Here is a 14,559-nt window from a genome sequence, read left to right as displayed (position 1 = left end):
AATGCTTTCGAGATTGAGTTGTGTCCTTGGTTCCTTATACCACAATTTGTTTTTCCATTCCCCTTGACAAATAGAAATGGCAAGCAATAGGATATATTGGAATATATGAGGAAGCCATTTGGTGTAAACCTAATTCGGCCTGACCTCGTTTTTCCAAAGGGGCCTGACCATGGCCGTTGAGCATGCGTTGTATATCTGCTTCTGACCTTTCCTATGGCAAGAACAAAGACCCTTGAGATAAAGGTGCAACTTCCCTCCCCCTCCCAACGTTGGCATTTCCTTAAGGATTAAGCATCTTTCCTTAGAGTAGGAACTGATTGCTGCGCTCACCTGTGACTGCCCAGCTGGAGACAACAGACTTGCCTCCTGCTAGGTCCACTGAGATAGCAGACTCACCACCTGCTGTGTCCATCAAGTGCTGTGCTGACAGGGCAATTGTGGGAGGGACATTTCAATCATATGTAAAGCATCCTCTTTGGGGGTATATAACCACTCTGTGTACCTCACTTCTTTGGTGCCCTTTCTACCTTCGGGAAGAAAGGCCCCAGGCCATGGTCCTCAGATTTTAGCTCAGAATAAACTCTCCCTAATTTTCATTTATAGAGTGGTTATGGATTATTTTCATCGACACCCTGTTGATGGACATTTGGGTCTTTTTCAGTTACTAGCAATTCTGAATAAAGTGGTGACTGAACATCCTTGAGCAAGTCTTTGTAGACATAGATTTCCATTTCTCTTGGGTAAATATCTAGAAGTGGAATTGTTGGATTGTTGGTAGATGTATATTTGTGCATTTCTTTCTTTTTTTCTTTTTGAGGAAGGTTAGCCCTGAGCTAACATCTGCTGCCAATCCTCCTCTTTTTGCTGAGGAAGACCGGCCCTGAGCTAACATCTCTGTCCATCTTTCTCTACTTTATACATGGGACACCTGCCACAGCCTGGCTTGCCAAGCGGTGCCGTGTCCACACCCGGGATCCGAACCAGCGAACCCCTGGCTGCCAAAGCAGAACGTGCACACTTAATGGCTGCACCACCGGGCTGGCCCCCATATGCATTTATTTCTAATAGAAAATTATTAGCCTCAAAGGCAATGCAGGGGCTATAGGTATTCAAACGACAAAGAAGCATTTACCTGAGAGCAACAGCGAGCTGTTTCTGTGCTTCTGGAACAGTTCTATCTGGAATGCCCCACCCCCATGCCCAGCTTTACTAATTTATGCATTTATTTATTAAACATGTATTGGGTGCCTGCTAGACATGGAGTAATGTGATATGGGCGGGGGTCCATAGGGAGCATCAGCGAAGGTGAAGGGGGCAGACACAGGCGATGTTGGAAGAGCTATGGAAGTGACCCCAGGTGGCAAGAAGGAAGAGAGTGGTCCAGGTGCTTTCTTGGAGGAGATGATGAACAGGTGTTTGCCTGGCGCACAAGAGAGTGAAGAGAATGCCACGCCAGGCCGGGGAGCCGCCATGAACAAAGTAGAGTGTGACAGAGCTTGGAGCTTTGGGGAACCCAAGTGGTTCTGCTGACTTGGAACCTCGAATAGAAAAGGAGACTGGTGAGTTGAAAGGGGCCCTGACACTGGAATTTAGGCATTTGCTGCCATTGGACACTAGATGGCGGGAGAACTCTGTTTTGAGGGTAGTGGGACGCTTGACTCAACCCAAAGTCCTTTAAAAGAAAGCAGAGTTCTTCAAGCACCAGGTTCTCTCTAGCTCACGAGTTGGTAACTCCCGGAAAACCACTGTTCAGGGTCCCAGACATCCTTTCCATTTCAAGCTGGACTAGTGGCGCCCCCGGCAGCCCTGGAGTCAGGGTAAGGCCAGCTGTTATTACAATGTGCCAGGCACAGTTTTAAGTGCTTTATATGGATTATCTCATTTAATTCCCACAACAATCCTATGAGGTAAGTACTTTATTATCTACTTTTCTCCGGCTCAGGGCAGAAAACTGAGGCCTAGGGAGGTGAAGCCACTTGTCAAAGGTTGCACATTTACAAGCTAGACTTGCTGGAGCTCGACTTCCAACCCCGAGAAGCTGACTCCAGACTATAGGAGGAGGAAATCTCTGTCATGAGCGACAGTGTTTATAGTTGTGTCTCCATATTCCATGGAGAGTTCTTTCTTTCTTCTTTATAGCACAATCTGAAGCTCCTCACTTTTCCCCCTTACTCCTAAAATGTCAGGCTGAATTTTTCCAAGTCTTAACTTGTAGGAGCCCAGGTAATCACGCTAAAATGAATTGAAAAGTCCTTAAGTAATGCAGCCTTGCTAGTCTGTGTATATGAAATGAATGGTTCTTACAGTGTTGATGAAAAATCGTGCCTCACTGTGTTAGCTTTAGAATGGGAGTCATGGTCGAAGCCCTTTGATCTCACCCAGGAAGCTCAGATACCTGTTTGTGTTATTATCCTGGTGCTTTGCGAGTAGGAAATGAGGTTTCAGGATCTGAGATCTTGTCTGGCCCCAGCCTTGGCTGACTCACTGGAAACAAGTCTGAGCTCTTTCAGGGTCCTGGATGGTCAGTTCCACAGTCTGGACTCCTCCCCCACCTCTCCTGCTGGCCCTGCTGTACACTCAGACCCTGATGGTGGCTCAGCAGTGGCCAAAATACTCCCAGCCACTCTGCCAGAGACCAGCGATGGCGCTAGGTAGACCACACTCTGTCCTGTTTACTTATATTCAGACCTGGGTGGGGATAGAGGAGGTCCCGGAGGCCTGGGATGGTAGGAGGAAGTGAAGTTCGCTCATTGCTGCCGCCTTGTCTAAACCTCAGGTTAGCAATGAGTGACAGCGAGAAACCCAGCTATGGCCAACCTTGGTTGAAGAGCTCCGGGTGAACCTTTATGGATCAACGGATCATTTAAAAAGCAATTCTTACATTATCACTTTCTAGTCATCCTATTCCTTGGTAGATTAGGAAGTGTGCTGGGGGAAAAGAAAACTCTCAGGCAAAGAACACCATCTTCTGCAGAATGAGGAATTCAACTTTTTGGAAGTCACAAAAAATTTTATTAAAATACATTTGAAGTTTTGGTTGAATGGTTGTTTTATATATATTTATATTATTAAATATAAAATAAAGCAAATGTTTCATGATTATAAATATCCTAGCATGTAAATATCTCTTGAATTTATTCACATCTCTCTAGCCTATTGTTATCATGCTAGACAGAGCCACCATCATTATTCATATTTTATTATTGGCTTGGGCTACTGCAGTTAACCCTGTTTAAATCTTTTGCTCGTCTTCCTAGTGACTCATCTTTTACTTAGTGGTTTGTAGAATAGATTTGTATACTCCTGTAATGAGCTCTTTGTCAGTCATAGATGTTACAAATATTTTCTCCTACTTGGTGACTTGCCTTTTCACTTGTAAAATAGTATCTATTGATGAAAGAAGTCCTTAATCTACATGTAGTCCTATTTACAATTTTTTTCCTTTATAGTCAGTTTCTTTTGTGTCTTGTTTAAAAAATCTTTCTCAACTCCAAGGTCATGAAGGTGTTCTTGAGGTGTTAAAAAATTATATGTATTTATTTTTATTCAACCTTTCTTCTTCCAAATGTATGCATTTTAAGGCTTTAAACGTCCCTGTTATACTGCTTTAGCTACTCTCACAAGTTTTTTGTTTTTGCTGAGGAAGATTCGCCCTTAGCTAACATCTGTGCCAATTTTCTCTATTTTGTATGTGGGTCGCTGCCATAGCATGGCCACCAACGAGTGGTGTATGTCCATGCCCAGGAAGCGAACCTGGGCTCCTGAAGGGGAATGTTCCAAACTTAACCACTTGGCCATGGGGCCGGCCCCCCACAAATTTTGATATGTAGTATTTTTGTTCAAACATTTCCTAATTTCTATTATGAAATCTTTTTTGATCCATGGGTTATTTAGAAATGTATCTCTAAATTTCCAAACATGTGGGTATTTTCTAGGTAATTTATTGTTATTAATTGCAGACATGACTGCATTATGGTCAGCGAACATACTCTGCATATTTGCAGTCTTTTGAAATTTGTTGAAACTTCCTTTATGGCCTCAAAAAAGACTTTTCTGACTGCCACACTCCCCATCCCAAATGATCCTCTGTCATGTATTTGCTTAGCATCCTGCACTTGTCTGTGACAGTGCTCATCTCTACTGCTTGTTACTTCTCTCATGTTTATTTTCCTTTCTAGGTTAAAACCTCTATGAGGACAGGGACATGTCTGTCTTTTTCATTGTTCTTCTTCAATTCTTTGCTTAGTGTCTGATACATACTAACCCCTCAGTAAAAGGTTCTCTAATAAATCAAGCCTTTTTTTTTTTTTGAGGAAGATTAGCCCTGAGCTAGCTGCTGCCAATCCTCCTCTTTTTGCTGAGGAAGACTGGCCCTGAACTAACATCCATGCCCGTCTTCTTGTACTTTATACGCGGGACACCTACCACAGCATGGTGTGCCAATTGGTGCCCTGTCCGCACCCGGGATCCGAACCAGCAAACCCTGGGCCGCTGAAGCAGAACGTGTACACTTAACCGCTGCGCCACTGGGCTGGCCCTGACACATTTATTTATTTCACTATAAAAGTAATTAACTTTAAATATTTGGAAACTAGAGAAAAGCAATAATAAATAGATAAATAAAAAACTTAAAATCCAGAATACTATTCCACTATTTTAAATATCACTATTGGCATTTTTATTTTTATTTTTTTGGTTTAAACAGGATAAACATTTATTTCTCATATGTCATTTGAAGGTAAGCAGTCTAGGGCTCATAGGGCAACTCCATAACTCCAGTCTAGTTCTAGTTGCTCTGCTATCCCCAGGGGCCACACCCTCATCCACATGATCTTGATTTATTTCTTTCCAGTCCTTTTTCCCATGTGGATTTTTTAAAAAAAATTGTGGTAATAAAATATATATACTTTGGTATCTTCCTTTTACAATTATGAATATTTCCCTGTCACTATGTACAAATAAGGGGAAACATAGCCTGTGGCTAGCGATCAATTTTAAGTAGACGACTGAAATTATAATACAGTTTAAAGATTTGAATGAGTCTTGTGGTGGGGGCTGGCAGAACCCCCTGATGGTTGAGCAATCCAAGAGCAAAGGGGGCATGTCTAACTTCATAGAGCCCCAGGGAGGTGACCCGACTCCAGAGAGATGATGGCCTCATGGTGGGTCTAGGTGGAGAGGGTCTTGGGCAGCCCCACAGGTTTCCCAGAGCTCAGTGTGAGTAGGAGCTGCCCCAGAGTGGCATGGAACCAGACAGGGCCTGAGACAGCCTGGGAGTTTCTCTTTCCCGTGGCGCAGATGGGAGATACCTAATGATCTCTGAGCAGTGGAGAGAAGCACAGAGCCCAGAAGGAGCGGAGAGACAGAGCTGGCCTGGACAGATCTTGTGTCTGGGAAGAGGGATGACTCCGCAGCACTTAGTGTGAGCTGAAGATGGAGGCCTTGTTCCCTTGCAGATGCGAGTGTGGACAGATGATACAACTCCCCCTTCCAGCAGACATCTTCTTATTTAGATGCAGCTCTGGGATGGGCCCCCACATTGACTGAGATTGCATCTCTGCCACCCGGCAGACAGGCGCTCACATTAGAGATTCTTTGGTCTTAGAAGAACAAAGTTGCATTGCTTGTAGATCTGAGTTTGTGGATTGAGATTTATACCAGCTATGCGTGTGTTCCTTAGATGAAGAATCTATTAAAAAACGACAACCACCACCTAGCTGTGTGGGCATTCACAGTGACTAAGAAATTGTGAGCTCTAGTTCTCTGTTGCAGGGCACCAGCACCAGCTGTGTGGCTTGAATGACATTAGCCACTGTCTTGGTTCAGCACCCCTCATCCTTCCAAGACTGTTGTAATAAAAGTCCCTTACCCAGTCCTCCCTGCGGCAGTCTGCCCGCCACACTTTGGTGAGCTTTCTACAATATCAGTGTGGAATTATTTATAGTTCTCCCTTGTCCAGTGTCTGCTCAAAGTGCCCCCTGGCACACAGAGGAAAGTCCTAACTCCTAGGATGGACCAGCAGGTCTGTCAGGATCTGCCTGTAACCTACCCTTCCAACATCATCTCTCCCCTCCTTACCATGTGCCAGCTGTGCCCAACCACTTATAGTCTCCTAAATGTGTCATCGTCTCTTTCCAGGCCCCTGTTCCACTGCACGTGCTGTGCCCTCTGTCTGGGATGCCCTTCTCCACCTCTCTTCTCTGCCCTGTGGGCTTCTACTTAAAACTTGGCTCAGATGCTGCCCAGCTGGTGCCTCCTCCTGTATGCTCCTCTAGTACTTTGGGTTTTCTGCCATCTTCTTCCATCACAATATCCTTTTTATCCCGTTGGAAAGCAGGGATCTCCAACTCACCTGCTTTTTGGGTCCTGGAGGCAGTACCAATGAGTGAAGCTGGTCTGGTGTCAGTACCTATATCTGCAGAGTGATGGGAAGTGTGATAGACTGAAGAACAACATTCTCAATTTTTTTTTTCAAATACCATGGGCCCAGACAAAACATGGTTAATCTGGCTCTTGAGACTCTTCAGTAAAGTAATTATTTGTTTTCTTTTTTGTCACCCTCCCCAGCCCCGCTCACTAGAATTGAGCCTTTTAAAAATGCTGTACTGTTCTTTGCATCTTCCTTAACACCAATTACAGTACAAGACCCCAAGTAATCAGGGAATGTTTACTGAAGAAATTAATGAATGGAAGGCTGTATCTTGCCTTTCTGTAAATTTCCTCCCCTTCCAAGTTTGCCTTGTGGGTGGTGTGGCCTCTGACCTCCTCCCTGTGCTGGCGATGGCCTTGGGTAACTTGGTGAAGGGCTTTTGGAAAAGATGGAGCAAAATTAAGCCCTTTATGGAGAAATAACTGTAACTAGAATCACAGAAGGAGAAGGGACCGGGAGGGGGTGGGGATAATATGGTTGGGACCTGGCTGAAAGTGGTTCCCAATCCTGTGGACCCCCAGCTAGATGCCTCTATCTGAGACCTTTCCTATCTCTGGGCCTCAGTTTCCTAACCTTGAAAAACAAAACAAAACAAAGGAGAGGCAAATTTATAGTCATTAGCTGGTTTCAGGGAAATAAGCAGGACAGAGTACTTTTGGGTTCTCAGAGGAAAATCTCTTTTCAATACGAAGAATTATTAGTATGAATCAAATCATTGAACATGATTGAGCCTGGGCTAAACTAAGTTAACCTGGTGACACAAGACAATGCCCTAGTGCTGTCCTGTGGGCTAAAACAGGGCGTATGATATATTTGAGTGGGTGTTTTTCAAAGGATAGCTGAACAAGTATTTTAAATATATATATTTTTTTTTTGAGGAAGATCATCCCTGAGCTAACGTCTGCTGTCAATCCTCCTCTTTTTGCTGAGGAAGACTGGCCCTGAGCTCACATCTGTGCCCATCTTCCTCTGCTTTATATGTGGGACGCCTGCCACAGCATGGTGTGCCAAGCAGTGCCATGTCCACACCTAGGATCTGAACCGGCAGACCCCGGGCCGCCGAAGTGGAACCTGTGCATTTAATTGCTGCACCACTGGGCCGGCCCCTAAAATATTTTAAAAATTAGAATTCTCAGATATCTTGTGGAACCCTGAAGGCCTCTCTGTGGAGCCCTAGGACGCTATGGGGAACAGTCTGAAAACTCTTGATCTAAACCAACCTTCTTATGAAACTGGGTCCTGAAAAGACAAAGGAGTTTCATATGGTCACACAGTAGGTGAGTGTCAAAAAAGAAAGAAGAAATAGATTTTTCTGACTCTCAGCCCAGTATTTTCCATAAACCTCTGAAATGACATGGTCTGAACACCCCTTCCCCCATCCTCTGGGCCCTGCTCACCTGAAGCCATAATGGTAAGAAGGACAGGCCCTGGAGCTGGACCCAAGCTTGGGGCTGAGTGGGGCCTCATCTTTCTCATCCAGGATGTTGCCTTCAATGCTAATAACAGCAGCTTCCGTTTGTGTGCCAGACATACTAGGCGCATTAAGGATACTACCTCTAACCCTCTCCAGAGCGTTGTGCATGTTACTGTTATCCTCACAACAGAGGAGTGTCAAATAAAAAAACAAATCCAGACTTAGTAAGGAGAAACTTTAATTCAAAATGATTATTGCAATAGTGGGAGGGGGACTACTTTACAGGGGAAGGGGACTACTGTAATAGGGAGCTCACTGTGACCAAAAGATCTGCAAACCCCCGGAGAGTTAGGGAAACAGAATTTTCATTTTATAGAGCGGTAAACAAAGCTAGAAAGAACCAGGTGTGGGAGGTGGGATGAAAGGATGGCGAGACCAGCTAGTAGATCAGAGACCATTTTACCCTGAGGCCAGCCTACTTTCTGGGAGGGACCCTCTCAGGGGGCTGCGTGCTGGCTCAGGCTGAGAGGGGGCCAGAGTTCAGAGGTCTGGAGAAAGGAGAAAAGCTTAATGAAAAGTTTCTTTAACAAGCATCTTGTTCCCATTGATCAATAGGGACAAGAAGTTCAGCTAATCATTTCCAAGGCAAAGGGTGGGGATTTGGAGTCTCTGTGTCTGGCCTTGTCGTAAGTAAATAAGGAAGGTGTCTGTGAATCTCCTAACAGTCTTATGGGGAAGCGTGGCTCCTTGCAGTAAGCTGTTGTGGAACACAAGGGGTGGGGGGATTTTTTAGTCTTCACTGTTTTCTGGGATCACTGGGCTCGGGTTAAATTCCACACTGTCCAGGAAATGGTTTTAGAGGTCAAATAAATTGTCTAAGGTCACATAGCTAAAACACAGTGGAAATGGGACTCAGATGAAATCTGATAGACTCCCAAACACACCCATTCTACCCTGCTGCTACTGGCCTCAGTAGTCTAAAATTGTATAAATGGCTTTTGTCAACTTAAGCATTTCTCACAGCACCTTGCAGGGTGCTGGTCAGGTGTACCTGGTAAATTCTTATTGATTTGAATTGTCCTATTTTGTTAATGGCGTCAAGGGGATGTGGTGTGGGAGTGGGGCGTAAGTGAGCGGATTCAGCCCTATTATATCTTTTAAAAAATGTTTACAAAACACCATTTGAACGTCCTTTGCAACATTAGAGTTTAAATGCAGTAAATTACTTTATTAAAATCTATGTTTTTTTCCATTTCCCCCTTTTATTTTGAAAAATTTCAAACTTACAGATAAATGGAAAGAATAGGACAATAACCACCTACTTATGTAGCATTCTCTTACAGTCACTAATTGTTAACATTCGTCTACATTTACTTACTCTTTCTATACGTATATTCTCTTTTCTGACCATTTAAGGTAAGTTTGAGACAATATGACTCTTCTTCCCTAAATACTTCAGTAGGCACCTCCAAGAACGAACGCCTCATCTTGCATGACACAATACCGTTATCACACCCAAGATACTTAACATGACCCCATGGCATCATCTAATATGAGATCACATTCAAATTTGCCTCATTGTCGTCGTAATGGCTGAGTTGTTTTATTATTTTCTTTCTCCAGCCAGAATCCAATTAAGGACCACATACTGCATGTATGTCATGTCCCTTTGGTAGTCCTTAATCTAGAATAATCTCTCACCTTTTCTTGTCTTTTATGACAATGAGATTTTTGAAGACTGCCGGGCTTGTTGTCTTGTGGGATGTTCCACAATCAGGACTTGTCTGATTGTGTCAGCATGATTAGATTCAGGTTAAACATTTTGGGCAAAAATTCTGTATGTATACTGTTGCTGTTATACAGTATCTTAATCTCACAAATTTGATTCTCTACACATTTTATTCTACTTCTATCCATAACTTCATTTCTTCCTGCTTTCTTGGAGAATAATGTCATCCAGCCCTTCTCCTTTAGGACTGCTCTTTCATCTTCCCTCTGAATATATATTTTTCAAACCGTGGGTGACAACTCATTAACGTGTAGTGAAATACATTTAGGGTATTGCAACCAGCACTTTAAAGAACAAAATAGAATAGACTAGAATGAGAGAGAAGATATCAGAATGCATGGTACGAAGTAAGGGTTAAGGACTGTTTTGTGAAAGCTTTTGTTTCTGTTTTATATAATATATATGCATAAGTATAAATGTGAAATCATACTTTTTACTTTGGGAAATGATCAAAAGAGTTTGGAAAGTCCTGTGCTGAAGTATTGTGCAGGTCACAGATTTAGGTTCTATTGAAAACAGGTCTACAGATTTCATCTTGGGCTGAGCATCAAACTCGTCTGTGTTCTTAGCCTACCTCTGACAATCTGTCTTTCAGCTAATTCACGGACAGAGCCGCTCCTCCCTTTTGCTTCCTTCCTTCTCCCTTCTACTAGTCGTGGACAGTACTATTAACTCTCAGGGGTGTGGTGGCAGGCCATGAGTTAATGTCTTTGAGGTGTGAGGTAAATAATAATTATTGTTGTTGGGAATCCTGTATTTCCCTCTTTCCCATTCTTATTAATGTGGTTGTCATAGTGAAAGCAACAATGACAGTGATAATAATAATAATCTGTGCAGCCTGCCGTGGGCCAGGTTTTGGGTGCAGAAGTGCTGAGGAGCCCTGGTTAGGAAGGCCTCTTGTGGGGTAATGTTCACTTCAGCCTGGAGGAGGAGACCTGAGGCCTGTCCCATGTGTTCCTAAGCCAGAGGGCTCTGTTTCTCATTGCAGTGAAGGCTCATTTGGGGAACTTCGGTTGAAGTCTTACTGTTTGTGCTGGCCTTAGGCCTCTCTTCTCTAGGACTCAGTTTCTTTATCTGTAAAATGAGAAGGATCAGATCAGACCGTCTCTGTGGCTTTCACCAACTTTACTCTCTATGACACCCTTTGCCAAAGAGACTCAGAGTCTCTTGCCAATTGGAAAGCATATCTGGCTGCCAAATTTTGAAGAGTAAGAGTGGAGGAGCGATCCAGTCTGAGATTTTTCAAGACTGGTGGAGGTGGTGGGTATGGAGAGGATAAGCCATGAAAATAGTGGGCAGTTAGAGGACAAAATGAGGACATTGGCTCATGAGAAGACCAGGGATTAGGGGAGAAGTTCTAAGAAGCAATCCACGGAGTTACCAAAGACTGATTTCATTCACTGTAAACACTGAATACTTTATCTGCTGTAAACACCATGCAGCGCAAACATTAAAAATACATCTGAGTTCACCAAGAAGAGTGATGCAAGTAGCTCGAAGTGGTTTCTCCTGGTGGTATTAGAATGTCAGTGGCACCTCACATGAAGTCTAGACATCTCAGATCTGACAGGGCAAGCACAAGCAGCTCATTCCTCATCTGACCCAGGAGCACTGTGAGTCATTTAATCCTAGAGAAATGAAAATGTTTGCCTTCAACTTTTAAAAACAAGATCTGTACACTTATTTGTGTCATTAAATCAATATAACTTAGTCGGGTGTAGGGGAGAGCCGTGGGCTGGGAGGGGGAGTTGCCATTTGGGAGGTCAGTGCTGAAGTAGGGGAGAGGTGCTGAAGGCAGGGAGTGAGGGAGGGGCTGCCACCCTACCAGCAGCCCCACTGGACTTTGCAGTTCCAGCTGTAGCCTGTGGCTCCTGGTCGAGAATTTAAGGTCAGGAGGCAGGACCATCAGGTTCCACCCAAACTCTTAGCAGACTTCCGGGGTGGCTCCAGCTGAACACCAGACAGAGTGGGATGTATTTCTTCTCCTGACTTGAGGTAATTTTGGTAATAATGAGAAAGATAATCAGTGTGACTTTCTCTCCTCCCTGTTAGAAGCATGGAGAGTTGCTTAGCTGGGGGATAGATGAGCACATTCTTAATGGAGGGGCAAGATATGGAAAGCAAATGCCCTTGGCTCACCTGTGCTAGCCTGAGAGGACCTCAAGCTACCCAGAGCAGAACTGTGCATCCCTCATAGGAGTGAGGCACAGGATGTGGCCAAGGCTGGGTTTCTCCATCATTTGTACACAGGGATGATAAAGCTAAAATATATGTGACGGCAGGCATGAAAGAGATAAGATATTACACCTGGACAACCACAAAAGGATGGCTGTGTATGTTAGGTATGTGGTGAGTAAGGAAAAAGGAAGGAACTAGTCATGGGTATCCAAAGAGTTGCCCGAAGTACAGGCAGGTCGTATGTACATGAGCCTTGAGTGTATTTCAGCACCAGATTTCCGATACCTTTTTGTCCCTCATCATTACTCCACCGGAGCTACCGTATCCTGATGGCACCTTAGGCCCCCTGTAACCTGGGGATGTAGACATCATGTGGAGTGGTCATCCCTGGGGAATAAATGAAGACCAACTGAATGAGGAAAGCAAAGGCTATTTATTCTGAACTTGATATAGCAAGGCCATCAGCCCCATCTCTTGTGTTTTGGTAGAGACTCAAAGGCAGGCAGAGGAGTGGGAAAGCTTTATAGAGGAAAGAGGGAAGGCTTCAGGTATGTCCTGACTGGAGGCTGTTGGCCTGGGGAAGCTGCAGGCCGGCTCACTAGAAATGGGGCATCCTATGGGATTGGTTAGAGGAACATATTTGGCTTTCTCTGGTTGGCCCTGAGTATGAAATGGGGACAAAAATTAGGGAAGCTGTCAGTTATTGAACAAGTCCTGGCCATTTGGGGCTGATTGTTACTGAAGTTACTGTTTCGCTTCCTGGATTGTCACTAGAGACACCCATCTGGCTTCCCGCAAGTCTGACTTATAGCAGGCTGGCTTCCTGGGTGGCTTATTGTGGATAAGGAGGCTCAGTTAGTGTATGAAGAATTTAGAGCGTAATAAATGCATTCCAACTGGCAGTTACCAGACTCTGTCGCCTGAGCTAAGATGATCAGATTCTCTAGGCAAGATTTAGGAGGAAACATTTCATTTTCTGATGAAGGACTCTATAGTTCTCTCCCCCTGCCACATCTCCTCTGCCATTTCTTTTCTTTTCTTTTTGAGGAAGATTAGTCCTGAGCTAACATCTGCTGCCAATCCTCCTCTTTTTGCTGAGGAAGACTGGCCCTGAGCTGACATCCATGCCCGCCTTCCTTTACTTTATATGTGGGACGCCTGCTACAGCATGGCTTGACAAGTAGTGTGTAGGTCCACACCCAGGATCTGAACTGGTGAACCCTGGGCCGCCAAAGCAGAACATGTCAACTTTGCTGTGCCACCGGGCCAGCCCCTCCTCTGCCATTTCTGAACCCTGTCATGCTACACTAGAATCCACTCTGATTCCTACACTCTCTCTCAGTACCATGGACACAGTGGAGCTTGTGTGGGTGGCAATTGTTGACCAAAAGTTTGAGGCCACAGGAGAAGTAACACAGCATCACAGCACAGCAAACAACTTTACCTTGAACATGGGATAGTGTGGTTCTAAATCTTCAGCCTCTCATGCCCTCAGTGGAGAAGTTGAACATCCTACCTGCCCTGAGTTTTGGCTCCTCTTTCTCCCACTCCTACTGTCTCCTCCTGTCTATCTCATCCCCCAGCCCTCCATGGTTGTTTTTCTCTGGCTGTTGAGCCCGACTCCTGGGAGCTTCACTTGTATACCTCAGTTAAATAATAGAACCATTTCTCCTCAGGAGGAATTCTGCTGCAAACTCTTAGAATAACATTTTTCTTTTCTTTCTGCTATACAAATGTTTTAAAAATTAGTCCGTATGATAGGTACATCAGTGTTTGCTGTATCAGTGTCTGTGTGTACTTTCCTGTGTGCCTGAAATATTTCATATAAAAAAAATTAAAAGGAAAATAAATAAAGAAAATAAATGGACCCCATGATCAATCTGGAAAAGAGAGGAAGTAGGTCTGGTGGTGGTGAGATTTTAATTAATTTATTTACAAATATCTAGTTGACTGTGTGCTAGCCATTATTCTAGTCCTAGAATATCTATTCATTTAGATAGCTACTCATTTAATCCTCATTCTAATATTATGGGGTAGGTATTATTATTCCCATTTTACAGATGAGGAAACAGGGAAGTGAAGTAACTTGTGCAAGGTGGGGAGTATCAAAGCCAGAATTCACACCCAGGCTATCTGGCTCTGGGGGCCACACCCTTAACCGTCATGCCTTCATGCTTCTTGACAGGAGTTCCTGTGGTCCCTGAGGATCAGTGGGGTTCAAGGGCAGTGGTGATAGTGGGGTATTGAGACTCAGGAGGGTGTAACACGGCAGCAAGCCGTTAGCGGTTTTTGAGGAGGGGGCAGTTTAGTGTCAGCAAAGTTCTTCATGGGTGCAAGGGTATCAGCATGGTGAAATCAGGCTGGGTGTGAGAGGAGGGGGTAAGGAAGACCTGGTGGGCTGTCTCTCTATGATCTGGCTGTGGCTGCTGCCACAATGGAAGTTGCAAGATTTGTTATGGATGTTAAGCAGGATTGAAGAGCAACCAGGTGTCACATTGTACAGCAACCTCACTAAAAGTGTAGAAGACGCTTGCAATGAAAGAGTTCGTCTCTCATGGTTCCCCATGGCCTTGGACACCTTGATCACTGAACAGGCACTGCATTCTTCCATCTGAGATGCAAGAGATCTTGCCTAGAAATGGAGAGTAAGGGAAGCTAAAAAGAACTCGCCCACCCAGTTTATTTCTTGGATAAAGCTGTTACGTTTTAGGAATGAGTAAACTGAGGGGAAGAAAACCCCGAGAGATC

The sequence above is a fragment of the Equus caballus genome, chromosome 15 (assembly GCF_041296265.1).
Source record: "Equus caballus isolate H_3958 breed thoroughbred chromosome 15, TB-T2T, whole genome shotgun sequence".
In the NCBI taxonomy this organism is placed as follows: domain Eukaryota; kingdom Metazoa; phylum Chordata; class Mammalia; order Perissodactyla; family Equidae; genus Equus; species Equus caballus.
The sequence above is the reverse complement of the archived record's forward strand: the minus strand, read 5'-3'. Positions refer to the sequence as shown.